The sequence below is a fragment of the Arachis ipaensis genome, chromosome B10 (assembly GCF_059453495.1).
Source record: "Arachis ipaensis isolate K30076 ecotype BB chromosome B10, ASM5945349v1, whole genome shotgun sequence".
Lineage (NCBI taxonomy): Eukaryota > Viridiplantae > Streptophyta > Magnoliopsida > Fabales > Fabaceae > Arachis > Arachis ipaensis.
The window spans coordinates 33119939-33134851 of NC_142435.1; the positions used below are offsets into that span (position 1 = coordinate 33119939).

Below are 14913 nucleotides of genomic sequence, written 5' to 3' on the forward strand. Positions count from 1 at the left end.
AAACAACTTTGAGCTGAAACCTCAATTAGTTTCTCTAATGCAGCAGAACTGCAAGTTTCATGGACTTTCATCTGAAGATCCTTTTCAGTTCTTAACTGAATTCTTGCAGATATGTGATACTGTTAAGACTAATGGAATAGATCTTGAAGTCTACAGGCTCATGCTTTTCCCTTTTGCTGTAAGAGACAGAGCTAGATTATGGTTGGATTCTCAACCCAAAGACAGCCTGAACTCTTGGGATAAGCTGGTCACGGCTTTCTTAGCCAAGTACTTTCCTCCTCAAAAGCTGAGCAAGCTTAGAGCTGATGTTCAAACCTTCAGACAGAAAGAAGGTGAATCCCTCTATGAAGCTTGGGAAAGATACAAACAGTTGACCAAAAAGTGTCCTTCTGACATGCTTTCAGAATGGACCATCCTGGATATATTCTATGATGGTTTATCTGAGCTATCAAAGATGTCACTGGACACTTCTGCAGGTGGATCCATTCACCTAAAGAAAACGCCTGCAGAAGCTCAAGAACTCATTGACATGGTTGCTAATAACCAGTTCATGTACACTTCTGAAAGGAATCCTGTGAGCAATGGGACGCCTATGAAGAAGGGAGTTCTTGAGGTTGATACTCTGAATGCCATATTGGCTCAGAATAAAATATTGACTCAGCAAGTCAATATGATCTCTCAGAGTCTGCATGGAATGCAAACTGCATCCAATAGTACTCAAGAGGCATCTTCTGAAGAAGAAGCCTATGATCCTGAGAACCCTACAATAGCAGAGGTAAATTACTTAGGTGAACCTTATGGAAACACCTATAACTCAACATGGAGAAATCATCCAAATTTCACATGGAAGGATCAAAAGCCCCAACAAGGCTTTAATAATGGTGGAAGAAACAGGTTTAGCAATAGCAAACCTTTTCCATCATCAACTCAGCAACAGACAGAGAACTCTGAACAAAATGCTTCTAATTTAGCAAATCTAGTCTCTGATCTATCTAAGGCCACTATAAGTTTCATGAATGAAACAAGGTCTTCCATTAGAAATTTGGAAGCACAAGTGGGCCAGCTGAGTAAAAGGATCACTGAAATCCCTCCTAGTACTCTCCCAAGCAATACAGAAGAGAACCCAAAAGGAGAGTGCAAGGCCATTGACATAAGCGCCATGGCCGAACCTGCAAGGGAAGGAGAGGACGTGAATCCCAAGGAGGAAGACCTCCTGGGACGTCCAGTGATCAATAAGGAGCTTCCCTCTGAGGAACCAAAGGACTCTGAGGCTCATCTAGAGACCATAGAGATCCCATTGAACCTCCTTATGCCCTTCATGAGCTCTGATGAGTATTCCTCTTCTGAAGAGAATGAGGATGTTACTGAAGAGCAAACTGCCAAGTTTCTTGGTGCAATCATGAAGCTAAATGCCAAATTATTTGGCATTGATACTTGGGAAGTTGAACCTCCCTTGTTCATCAATGAACTAAGTGATCTGGATCAACTGACATTGCCTCAGAAGAGACAGGATCCTAGAAAGTTCATAATACCCTGTACCATAGGCACCATGATCTTTAAGGCTCTGTGTGACCTTGGTTCAGGAATAAACCTCATGCCCCTCTCTGTAATAGAGAAACTGGGAATCTATGGGGTGCAAGCTGCTAAAATCTCACTGGAGATGGCAGACAGCTCAAGAAAACAGGCTTATGGACAAGTAGAAGATGTATTAGTAAAGGTTGAGGGCCTTTACATACCTACTGATTTCATAGTCCTGGATACTGGAAAGGAAGAGGATGAATCCATCATCCTAGGAAGACCTTTCCTGGCCACAGCAAGAGCTGTAATTGATGTTGACAGAGGTGAAATAGTCCTTCAATGGAATGAGAACTCCCTTGTATTCAAAACTCAAGGATCTCCCTCTGCAACCATGGAGAGGAAGCAGGAAAAGCTTCTCTCCAAGCAGAGTCAACCAGAGCCTCCACAGTCAAACTCTAAGTTTGGTGTTGGGAGGCCACAACCAAACTCTAAGTTTGGTGTTAAACTCCCATATCCAAACTCTAAGTTTGGTGTTGGAGAGTTTCAACAAAGCTCTGCGCATCTGTGAGGCTCCATGAGAGCCCACTGTCAAGCTATTGACATTAAAAAAGCGCTTGTTGGGAGGCAACCCAATGTTTATCTAATTCTTATTTTTATTGTTTTTCATGTTTTCTTAGGTTCATGATCATGTGGAGTCACAAAATAAACAAAAAATTTCAAAAACGAAAAAAAAAACAGCAGAAGAAAAATCACACCCTGGAGGAGCATCTGCCTGGCGTTCAAACGCCAGAACAGAGCATAGTTCTGGCGCTGAACGCCCAGAATGGGAGCATCCTGGCGCTGAACGCCCAGAACAAGCATGGTTCTGGCGTTCAACGCCAGAAATGGCAGCAAAGGGGCGTTGAACGCCCAAAATGGGCACCAACCTGGCGCTGAACGCCCAGAGTTGTGTGCAAAGGCATTTTACATGCCTAATTTGGTGCAGGGATGTAAATGCCTTGACACCTCAGGATCTGTGGACCCTACAGGATCATCCCAGGATCTGTGGACCCCACAGGATCCCCACCTACCTCATCATCTCTCTTTCCATTCATGATCATCCCTTCTGTTTTCCATTTACCACTCACATCCATACACCCACTACCTTCAAAATTCAACATCTCTCTCCCACCCAATCCCACCCATATGGCCAAATACACACTCTCATCCATCTCCTCCATATCTTCTTCTTATTCTTCTATTCTTTCTTCTTTTGCTCGAGGGCGAGCAACATTCTAAGTTTGGTGTGGTAAAAGCATAGCTTTTTGTTTTTTCCATAACCATTGAGGGCACCTAAGGCCAGAGAAACCTCTAGAAAGAGGAAAGGGAAGACAAAAGCTTCCATCAAGGGTCTATAGCTCAGTGGTAGAACATTTGACTGCAAATCAAGAAATCCCTGAGATACCTCAGGGGATACATTTTCTTCCACACAATTATTGGAAGCAACTAAGGGTGGAACATCAAGAGCACTCCATCATCCTTCATGAAATCAGAGAAGATCTAAAAGCAATGAAGGAGGAGCAACAAAGACAAGGAAGAGACATAGAAGAGCTCAAAGACATCACTAAGGTGGACTCATTCCTTGTTCTTACTTCTTCTATTTTTCGTTTTCTATGTTATGTGCTTAGCTGTGTTTGTGTCTTCATTACATGATCATTAGTAGTTAGTAACTATGTCTTAAAGCTATAAATGTCCTATGAATCCATCACCTCTCTTAAATAAAAAAAAATGTTTTAATTCAAAAGAACAAGAAGTACATGAGTTTGGAATTTATCCTTGAACTTAGTTTAATTATATTGATGTGGTGACAATGCTTCTTGTTTTCTGAATGTATGCTTGAACAGTGCATGTGTCTTTTGAAGTTGTTGTTTAAGAATGTTAAATATGTTGGCTCTTGAAAGAATGATGACTAGGAGACATGTTATTTGATAATCTGAAAAATCATAAAAATGATTCTTGAAGCAAGAAAAAGCAGCAAAGAACAAAGCTTGCAAAAAAAAAAAAGGCGAAAAAAAAAATAGAAAGAAAAAGAAAAAGCAAGCAGAAAAAGCCAAAGCTCTTAAAACCAAGAGGCAAGAGCAAAAAGCCAATAACCCTCAAAACCAAAAGGCAAGGGCAATTAAAAAGGATCCCAAGGCTTTGAGCATCAGTGGATAGGAGGGCCTAAAGGAATAAAATCCTGGTCTAAGCGGCTAAACCAAGCTGTCCCTAACCATGTGCTTGTGGCGTGTAGGTGTCAAGTGAAAACTTGAGACTGAGCGGTTAAAGTCAAAGTCCAAAGCAAAAAAAAGAGTGTGCTTAAGAACCCTGGACACTTCTAATTGGGGACTTTAACAAAGCTGAGTCACAATCTGAAAAGGTTCACTCAATTATGTGTCTGTGGCATTTATGTATCCGGTGGAAATACTGGAAAACAAAGTGCTTAGGGCCACGGCCAAGACTCATAAAGAAGCTGTGTTCAAGAATCATCATACTGAACTAGGAGAGTCAATAACACTATTCGAAATCTGAAGTTCCTATAGATGCCAATCATTCTAAACTTCAATGGATAAAGTGAGATGCCAAAACTATTCAAGAGGCAAAAAGCTATAAGTCCCGCTCATATGATTGAAGCTCTGCTTCATTGATAGTTTGGAATTTATAGTATATTCTCTTCTTTTTATCCTATTTGATTTTCAGTTGCTTGGGGACAAGCAACAATTTAAGTTTGGTGTTGTGATGAGCGGATAATTTATACGCTTTTTGACATTGTTTTTAGTATGTTTTTAGTAGGATCTAGTTACTTTTAGGGATTTTTTTAATAGATTTTGTGTTAAATTCACATTTCTGGACTTTACTATGAGTTTGTGTGTTTTTCTGTGATTTCAGGTATTTTCTGGCTGAAATTGAGGGACTTGAGCAGAAATCAGATTCAGAGGTTGAAAAAGGACTGCTGATGCTGTTGGATTCTGACCTCCCTGCACTCAAAGTGGATTTTCTGGAGCTACAGAACTCGAAATGGCGCGCTTCAAATTGCGTTGGAAAGTAGACATCCAGGGCTTTCCAGCAATATATAATAGTCCATACTTTGGCCAAGAATTGACGACGTAAACTGGCGTTCAACGCCAGCTTTCTACCCAAATCTGGCGTCCAGCGCCAGAAAAGGATCCAAAACCAGAGTTGAACGCCCAAACTGGCACAAAAACTGGCGTTCAACTCCACAAATGGCCTCTGCACGTGCAACACTTAAGCTCAGCCCAAACACACACCAAGTGGGCCCCGGAAGTGGATTTATACATCAAATACTTACTCATGTAAACCCTAGTAGCTAGTTTATTATAAATAGGACCTCTTACTATTGTATTTGACATCTTTGGACGCCTGGTTCTTAGATCAGAGGGGCTGGCCTCTCGGCCATGCCTGGACCTTTCACTTACGTATTTTTAACGGTAGAGTTTCTACACTCCATAGATTAAGGTGTGGAGCTCTGCTGTTCCTCAAAGATTAATGCAAAGTACTACTGTTTTCTATTCAATTCTTCTTATTTCGCTTCTAAGATATCCATTCGCACCCAAGAACGTGATGAAGGTGATGATTATGTGTGACGCTCATCACCATCTCCCCTATGAACGCGTGCCTGACAAACACTTCTGTTCTACATGAATTAAGCTAGAATGAATATCTCTTAGATCTCCTAACAGGAATCTTCGTGGCATAAGCTAGAATGATGGCGGCATTCAAGAGAATCCGGAAGGTCTAAACCTTGTCTGTGGTATTCTGAGTAGGATTCAATGATTGAATGACTGTGACGAGCTTCAAACTCGCGAGTGCTGGGCGTTAGTGACAGACGCAAAAGGAGGGTGAATCCTATTCCAGCATGATCGGGAACCGACAGATGAATAGCCGTGCCGTGACAGGGTGCGTGAGCATATGATTCACTGAGAGGAGGGGATGTAGCCACTGACAACGGTGATGCCCTTGCATACAGCCAGCCATGGAAAGGAGTAAGACTGATTGGATGAAGATAGCAGGAAAGCAGAGGTTCAGAGGAACGAAAAGCTTCTCCATTCGCTTATCTGAAATCCCTGCCAATGAATCTACATAAGCATCTCTATCCCTTTTATTGTTTATTTTAATCTAATAAAGTATCATGTTTAAATCCGCCTGACTGAGATTTGCAAGGTGACCATAGCTTGCTTCAAACCAACAATCTCTGTGGGATCGACCCTTACTCACGTAAGGTTTATTACTTGGACGACCCAGTACACTTGCTGGTTAGTTGTATCGAAGTTGTGACAGACTGTAAAACTAGATCAGAGTATCTGGCCTAAGAAGCCATTACCAGAGATCACAATTTCGTGCACCAATATCCTTGGTCCTGAAGTACCATATCTTAGTGCCATTGGAGCACTAATGTATCTTGCTAATAATACGCGACCTGACATATCATTCGCAGTGAATTTACTAGCAAGGTATAGTTCCTCTCCAACCAGAAGACATTGGAGTGGAATCAAACAAATTTTTCGATATCTTCATGGAACGGTTGATATGGGATTGTTTTATTCCTATGAATCCAAGTCACAACTAGTTGGCTATGCAGATGCCGGATACTTGTCTGATCCACATAAAGGGAGATCTCAAATAGGATACCTGTTCACATATGGTGGTACAGCTATATCTTGGAGGTCCACAAAACAGACGATTGCTGTAACATCCTCTAATCATGCTGAAATACTAGCGATTCATGAAGCTAGTCGCGAGTATTTTTGGCTGAGGAGTCTGATTCAATATATTCTATCATCATGTGGACTGATTGATCATAAGATAGCTCCAACTGTCCTGTTTGAAGATAATGCAGCATACATTGCTCAACTTAAGGGTGGATACATCAAAGGTGATAGAACAAAGCATATTTCTCCCAAATTCTTCTTCACTCATGACCTTCAAAATCAAGGGACAATTGATGTCCAACAGATCCGTTCAAGTGACAATCTGGCAGATTTATTTACAAAGTCACTCCCAAAATCCTCCTTTGAAAGATTGGTACATAAGATTGGGATGCGCCGATTTCGAGACATTAAATGATGTCGGCAAGAGGGGGAGACTGTACTCTTTTTCCCTTGGTCAAGTTTTTTTCCCATTGGGTTTTTCTTGACAAGGTTTTTAATGAGGCAGTCCCCATCACAAAGGATATTGTACTCTTTTTCCTTCACTAAGGTTTTTCCCATAGGGTTTTCCTTTAGTAAGGTTTTAATGAGGCATATCCCTAAATGAGCATCCAAGGGGGAGTGTTGAGATAAGATTTGTTACGTGGATGCCCATTTATGAAGGGCGGTGTAGTATTCTCAAGAAAGAATGCTTTTAATAAGCATTTGAAAATCTATCCTATGTACATCTATAAATAGAGGTTCAAGCCTCTGAAAGTTACATAACAACAGAACAAAATACCATTCTCCCTTTCTTACAAATAAATCAATCCTCTTTTATGCTGTAATCAAATACTCTTCTCCTTATATTTTTACTACAATTCTTTCTCTTCTTTTATTTTATAAGTATTTTAAATTCTATTTTCTATTACTCTTTACATATAATATTAATAGCAATATTAACCATCTTTATTATATTGAGATTGCAACAATAAACAAATGCGATTCTCTCTCTCTTTATTTTTAATACTTCTTTCTATCTTTGTATATATATACACAATACAACATATAATTTTATTATATATATATAAATTATTATTGAGCTAATTATTTTAATACTAGAGTCTTCTATTTATACAACTTTATTATATATATATATATATCTTTTATTTCACAACACTATGTTTATTATTGGATTCAATTAACACGGCTAAATATAAATAGGATCTCCTAGTTCTTTTATGAAACACTACAAAAAAAAGTCGTCGAATTTATTAAGTGAATTATTAAAAAATTCTGCAGATCAGATAAATTGTTTATCATTAGAATTAGCGGCACGCTAAATTAAACGACAAAAATCTTACAAATAATTATTTATCGGTGAATATTTTTGTTCATTATTAATCACCATTAAATTTAGCGATGGATATAACCTTTTAATTAACAAAATTTTGGAGGTTGTTACCATCAGAAAATTTTCGACAATAACTTTGGCTCTATAAATTAAGTTTTCGCACATTTATTATTGTCGGATTCATCCTTTGATAAATTTAACGATAATATACTAATTATTAATAATTAAATTACTAGCTATCGGCAGATTCAATCGACGGTAAATTTAACAGTAATCTTAAATTTTAATTTTTTTTTAAATTTTTGAATGACTATACAGAATTAATAGTCAAATCCTAAATTAATAGTTGGTGCACGAAATTGTGATGTCCAGGTTCAAACATTCCCTAGCAAAGTGAGCAACTTGGTACGTGCAATCGTGATTACACTTTGATTATGTAGAATTCATGGCTCTTTCTTTCCCTGGCAATGGCGCCAAGAACATGGTGCCAATACCATGGTTCACAACTTCGATACAACTAACCAGCAAGTGCACTGGGTCATCCAAGTAATACCTTACGTGAGTAAGGGTCGAATCCCACGGAGATTGTTGGTATGAAGCAAGCTATGGTCACCTTGCAAATCTCAGTCAGGCGGATATAAAATAATCATGGAGTTTTCGAATAATAAATAATAGAATAGGGATAGAGATACTTATGTAAATCATCGGTAGAAATTTCAGATAAGCGAATGGAGATGCTTTTCGTTCCTCTGAACCTCTGTTTTCCTGCTATCTTCATCCAATCAGTCTCACTCCTTTCCATGGCTGGCTTTATGTGATACATCACCACTGTCAATGGCTACTTTCGGTCATCTCTCGGGAAAATGATCCAATGCCCTGTCACGGCACGGCTAATCGTCTAGAGGCATCACCCTTGCCAATGGCTTCATCTTATCCTCTCAGTGAATAATATGCTCACGCACCCTGTCACGGCACGGCTATTCATCTGTCGGTTCTCGATCATGCTGGAATAGGATTTACTATCCTTTTGCGTCTGTCACTAACGCCCTACAATCACGAGTTAGGAGCTCGTCACAGTCATTCAATCATTGAATCCTACTCGGAATACCACAGACAAGGTTTAGACTTTCCGGATTCTCTTGAATGCCGCCATCATTCTAGCTTACACCACGAAGATTCCGGTTAAGAGATCTAAGAGATATTCATTCTAGCTTATTTCATGTAGAACGGAAGTGTTTGTCAGGCACGTGTTCATAGGGGAGATGGTGATGAGCGTCACACATAATCATCACCTTCATCACATTCTTGGGTGCGAATGGATATCTTAGAAGCGAAATAAGATGAATTGAATAGAAAACAGTAGTACTTGCATTAATCTTTGAGGAACAGCAGAGCTCCACACCTTAATCTATGGAGTGTAGAAACTCTACCGTTGAAAATTACATAAGTGAAAGGTCCAGGCATGGCCGAGATGGCCAGCCCCCTAAAACGTGATCAATAGTCTCCTAAGATGAACAATGGATTAAAACTGAGACAAAAGATGCCTAATACAATAGTAAAAGGTCCTATTTATAATAAACTAGCTACTAGGGTTTACATGAGTAAGTAATTGATGCATAAATCTACTTCCTGGGCCCACTTGGTGTATTTTTGGGCTGAGCCTGAGTGTTCTTCTTGGAGTTGAACGCCAGTATTTGTGCCAGTTTGGGCGTTCAGCTCTGGTTTTGGCTCCTTTTCTGGTGCTGGACGCCAGATTTGGGTAGAAAGCTGGCGTTGAACGCCAGTTTACGTCGTCTATTCTTGGCCAAAGTATGGACTATTATACATTGCTGGAAAGCCCTGGATGTCTAATTTCCAAAGCAATTGGAAGCGCGCCATTTCGAGTTCTGTAGCTCCAGAAAATCCACTTTGAGTGCAGGGAGGTCAGAATCCAACAGCATCAGCAGTCCTTTTTCAACCTCTGAATCTGATTTCTGCTCAAGTCCCTCAATTTCAGCCAGAAAATACCTGAAATCACAGAAAAACACACAAACTCATAGTAAAGTCCAGAAATGTGAATTTAACATAAAAACTAATGAAAACATCCCTAAAAGTGACTAGATCCTACTAAAAACATACTAAAAACAATGCCAAAAAGCGTATAAATTATCCGCTCATCACAACACCAAACTTAAATTGTTGCTTGTCCCCAAGCAACTGAAAATCAAATAGGATAAAAAAAAGAGAATATACTATAAATTCCAAACTATCAATGAAACAGAGCTTCAATCATATGAGCGGGACTTATAGCTTTTTGCCTCTTGAATAGTTTTGGCATCTCACTTTATCCATTGAAGTTTAGAATGATTGGCATCTATAGGAACTTCAGATTTCGAATAGTGTTATTGACTCTCGTAGTTCAGTATGATGATTCTTGAACACAGCTTCTTTATGAGTCTTGGCCGTGGCCCTAAGCACTTTGTTTTCCAGTATTACCACCGGATACATAAATGCCACAGACACATAATTGGGTGAACCTTTTCAGATTGTGACTCAGCTTTGCTAAAGTCCCCAATTAGAGGTGTCCAGGGTTCTTAAGCACACTCTTTTTTTTTTTTTGGACCTTGACTTTAACCGCTCAGTCTCAAGTTTTCACTTGACACCTACACGCCACAAGCACATGGTTAGGGACAGCTTGGTTTAGCCGCTTAGACCAGGATTTTATTCCTTTAGGCCCTCCTATCCACTGATGCTCAAAGCCTTGGGATCCTTTTTATTTGCCCTTGCCTTTTGGTTTTAAGGATTATTGGCTTTTTCTGCTTGCTTTTTCTTTTTCTTTCTATTTTTTTTTCTATTTTTTTTTTCGCCCCTTTTTTTTCTTTTTTTTTTTCTGCAAGCTTTGTTCTTTGCTGCTTTTTCTTGCTTCAAGAATCATTTTATGATTTTTCAGATTATCAAATAACATGTCTCCTAGTCATCATTCTTTCAAGAGCCAACATATTTAACATTCTTAAACAACAACTTCAAAAGACATATGCACTGTTCAAGCATTCATTCAGAAAACAAGAAGCATTGTCACCACATCAATATAATTAAGCTAAGTTCAAGGATAAATTTGAAACTCATGTACTTCTTGTTCTTTTGAATTAAAACTTTTTTCATTTAAGAGAGGTGATGGATTCATAGGACATTCATAACTTTAAGACAAAGTTACTAACTACTAATGATCATGTAATGAAGACACAAACATAGATAATCACATAGAAAACGAAAAACAGAAGAAATAAGAATAAGGAATGAATCCACCTTAGTGATGGTGGCGTTTCCTTCTTGAGGAACCAATGATGTCCTTGAGCTCTTCTATGTCTCTTCCTTGTCTTTGTTGCTCCTCCCTCATTGCTTTTTGATCTTCTCTTATTTCATGAAGCATGATGGAGTGCTCTTGATGTTCCACCCTTAGTTGTCCCATATTGGAACTCAATTCTTCTAGGGAGATGTTGATTTTCTCCCAATAGTTTTGTGGAGGAAAGTGCATTTGAGGCATCTCCGGGATCTCATGGTGATGAGCTTCCTGCGCCTCTTGAGCTCCATGAATGGGCTCTCTTGCTTGCTCCATCTTTTTCTTAGTGATGGGCTTCTCTTCCTTAATAGGAATGTCTCCTTCTATGAAAGCTCCAGCTGAGTAACATAGATGGCAAATGAGGTGAGGGAAGGCTAACCTTGCCATAGTGGAGGACTTGTCAGCCACCTTGTAGAGTTCTTGAGGTATAATCTCATGAACTTCCACCTCTTCTCTAATCATGATGCTATGGATCATGATGGCCCGGTCTATAGTAACTTCAGACCGGTTGCTAGTGGGAATGATTGAGCATTGAATGAACTCCAACCATCCTCTAGCTATAGGCTTGAGGTCCAATCTTCTTAGTTGAACCGGCTTGCCTTTGGAGTCAACCTTCCATTGAGCTCCTTCTACACATATGTCCATAAGGACTTGGTCCAACCTTTGATCAAAGTTGACTCTCCTTGTGTAGGGGCGTGCGTTCTCTTCCATGTTTGGCAAGTTGAACGCCAACCTCACATTCTCCGGACTAAAATCTAAGTATTTTCCCCGAACCATTGTAACATAGTTCTTTGGATCCGGGTTCTTACTTTGATCATGGTTCTTGGTGATCCATGCATTAGCATAGAACTCTTGAACCATTAGGATGCCGACTTGTTGGATGGGATTTGTTAGAACTTCCCAACCTCTTCTTTGAATTTTATGTCGGATCTCCGGATACTCATTTCTTTTGAGTTTGAAAGGGACCTCAGGGATCACCTTCTTCTTGGCCACAACATCATAGAAGTGGTCTTGATGGGCTTTGGAGATGAATCTTTCCATCTCCCATGACTCGGATGTGGAAGCTTTTGTCTTCCCTTTCCCTCTTCTAGAGGATTCTCCGGTCTTGGGTGCCATCAATGGTAATGGAAAAACAAAAAAGCTATGCTTTTACCACACCAAACTTAGAATATTGCTCGCCCTCGAGCAATAAACAAAAGAATAGAAGAAGAAGAAGAAGAAATATGGAGAGGGAGAGGGAGATGTGGTTTCGGCCAAGAGGAGTGTAGAGGGGTGTGTTGTGTGAATTTGATGAAGAATGGAGGTCTTTATATAGGGAAGGGAGGGGGGGTTAAGGTTCGGCCATATGGGTAGGTTTGGGTGGGAAATTGGTTTTGAATTTTGAAGGTAGGTGGAGTTTATGAGGTAGGTTTATGGGGAAGAGTGGATGTATGTGAGTGGTGAAGAGGTGATAGGGAAGAGAGTTTGAGGTGATTGGTGAAGGGTTTTTGGGGAAGAGTGTTTATGGGGTTGTGTGAAAGAGAGTGGTGAGAAGGAGTGAGTGGAGGTAGGTGGGGATCCTGTGGGGTCCACAGATCCTGAGGTGTTCAAGGATTTACATCCCTGCACCCATTAGGCATGTAAAAATGCCTTTGTACCCAACTCTGGGCGTTCAGCGCCAGGTTGGTGGCCATTTCTGGCGTTGAACGCCAGAACCATGCCTGTTCTGACATTCAGCGCCCAGAAGCTGCCCATTTTGGGCGTTCAGCGCCAGAACCATGCTCTGTTCTGGCGCTGAACGCCAGACAGATGCTCCTCCAGGGTGTGATTTTTCTTCTGCTATTTTTGATTCTGTTTTCAATTTTTATATTTATTTTGTGACTCCACATGATCATGAACCTAAGAAAACATGAAAAACAATAAAAATAAGAATTAGATAAACATTGGGTTGCCTCCTAACAAGCACTTCTTTAATGTCAATAGCTTGACAGTGGGCTCTCATGGAGCCTCACAGATGTGCAGAGCTTTGTTGAGACTCTCCAACACCAAACTTAGAGTTTGGATATGGGAGTTCAACACCAAACTTAGAGTTTGGTTGTGGCCTCCCAACACCAAACTTAGAGTTTGACTGTGGGGGCTCTGGTTGACTCTGCTTGGAGAGAAGCTTTTTCTGCTTCCTCTCCATGGTTGCAGAGGGAGATCCTTGAGTTTTAAACACAAGGGAGTCCTCATTCCATTGAAGGAATATTTCACCTTTGTCAACATCAATCACAGCTCTTGCTGTGGCCAGGAAAGGTCTTCCTAGGATGATGGATTCATCCTCTTCCTTTCCAGTATCCAGGACTATGAAATCAGCAGGGATGTAAAGGCCTTCAACCTTTACTAACACGTCCTCTACTTGTCCATAAGCCTGTTTTCTTGAACTGTCTGCCATCTCTAATGAGATTTTAGCAGCTTGCACCCCATAGATTCCCAGTTTCTCTATTACAAAGAGGGGCATGAGGTTTATTCCTGAACCAAGGTCACACAGAGCCTTAAAGATCATGGTGCCTATGGTGCAGGGTATTATGAACTTTCCAGGATCCTGTCTCTTCTGAGGCAATGTCAGTTGATCCAGATCACTTAGTTCATTGATGAACAAGGGAGGTTCAACTTCCCAAGTATCAATGCCAAATAATTTGGCATTCAGCTTCATGATTGCACTAAGAAACTTGGCAGTTTGCTCTTCAGTAACATCCTCATTCTCTTCAGAAGAGGAATACTCATCAGAGCTCATGAAGGGCATAAGGAGGTTCAATGGAATCCCTATGGTCTCTAGATGAGCCTCAGAGTCCTTTGATTCCTCAGAGGGAGGCTCCTTATTGATCACTGGACATCCCAGGAGGTCTTCCTCCTTGGGATTCACGTCCTCTCCTTCCCTTACAGGTTCGGCCATGGTGCTTATGTCAATGGCCTTGCACTCTCCTTTTGGGTTCTCTTCTGTATTGCTTGGGAGAGTACTAGGAGGGATTTCAGTGATCCTTTTACTCAGCTAGCCCACTTGTGCTTCCAGATTTCTAATGGAAGACCTTGTTTCATTCATGAAACTTACAGTGGCCTTAGATAGATCAGAGACTAGATTTGCTAAATTAGAAGCATTTTGTTCAGAGTTCTCTGTCTGTTGCTGAGTTGATGATGGAAAAGGCTTGCTATTGCTAAACCTGTTTCTTCCACCATTATTAAAGCCTTGTTGGGGCTTTTGATCCTTCCATGAGAAATTTGGATGATTTCTCCATGTTGAGTTATAGGTGTTTCCATAAGGTTCACTTAAGTAATTTACCTCTGCTATTGCAGGGTTCTCAGGATCATAAGCTTCTTCTTCAGAAGATGCCTCTTGAGTACTATTGGATGCAGCTTGCATTCCATGCAGACTCTGAGAGATCATATTGACTTGCTGAGTCAATATTTTATTCTGAGCCAATATGGCATTCAGAGTATCAACCTCAAGAACTCCCTTCTTCATAGGCGTCCCATTACTCACAGGATTCCTTTCAGAAGTGTACATGAACTGGTTATTAGCAACCATGTCAATGAGCTCTTGAGCTTCTGCAGGCGTTTTCTTTAGGTGAATGGATCCACCTGCAGAAGTGTCCAGTGACATCTTTGATAGCTCAGATAAACCATCATAGAATATATCCAGGATGGTCCATTCTGAAAGCATGTCAGAAGGACACTTTTTGGTCAACTGTTTGTATCTTTCCCAAGCTTCATAGAGGGATTCACCTTCTTTCTGTCTGAAGGTTTGAACATCAGCTCTAAGCTTGCTCAGCTTTTGAGGAGGAAAGTACTTGGCTAAGAAAGCCGTGACCAGCTTATCCCAAGAGTTCAGGCTGTCTTTGGGTTGAGAATCCAACCATAATCTAGCTCTGTCTCTTACAGCAAAAGGGAAAAGCATGAGCCTGTAGACTTCTGGATCTACTCCATTAGTCTTAACAGTATCACATATCTGCAAGAATTCAGTTAAGAACTGAAAATGATCTTCAGATGGAAGTCCATGAAACTTGCAGTTCTGCTGCATCAGAGAAACTAATTGAGGTTTC

General features: G+C 40.4%; 2 non-coding genes across 2 annotated transcripts; one reads left to right on the top strand and one right to left on the bottom strand.

The window, feature by feature from the left end:
• Positions 1-292: 292 nt before the first annotated feature.
• LOC148579620 (small nucleolar RNA R71) lies at positions 293-400 on the bottom strand. The gene has a single exon (XR_015895777.1). It is a non-coding gene; the product is annotated as a small nucleolar RNA R71 (small nucleolar RNA).
• Positions 401-14528: 14128 nt separating this feature from the next.
• Positions 14529-14636, top strand: LOC148579621 (small nucleolar RNA R71). Its single transcript, XR_015895778.1, has one exon. It is a non-coding gene; the product is annotated as a small nucleolar RNA R71 (small nucleolar RNA).
• Positions 14637-14913: the final 277 nt, after the last annotated feature.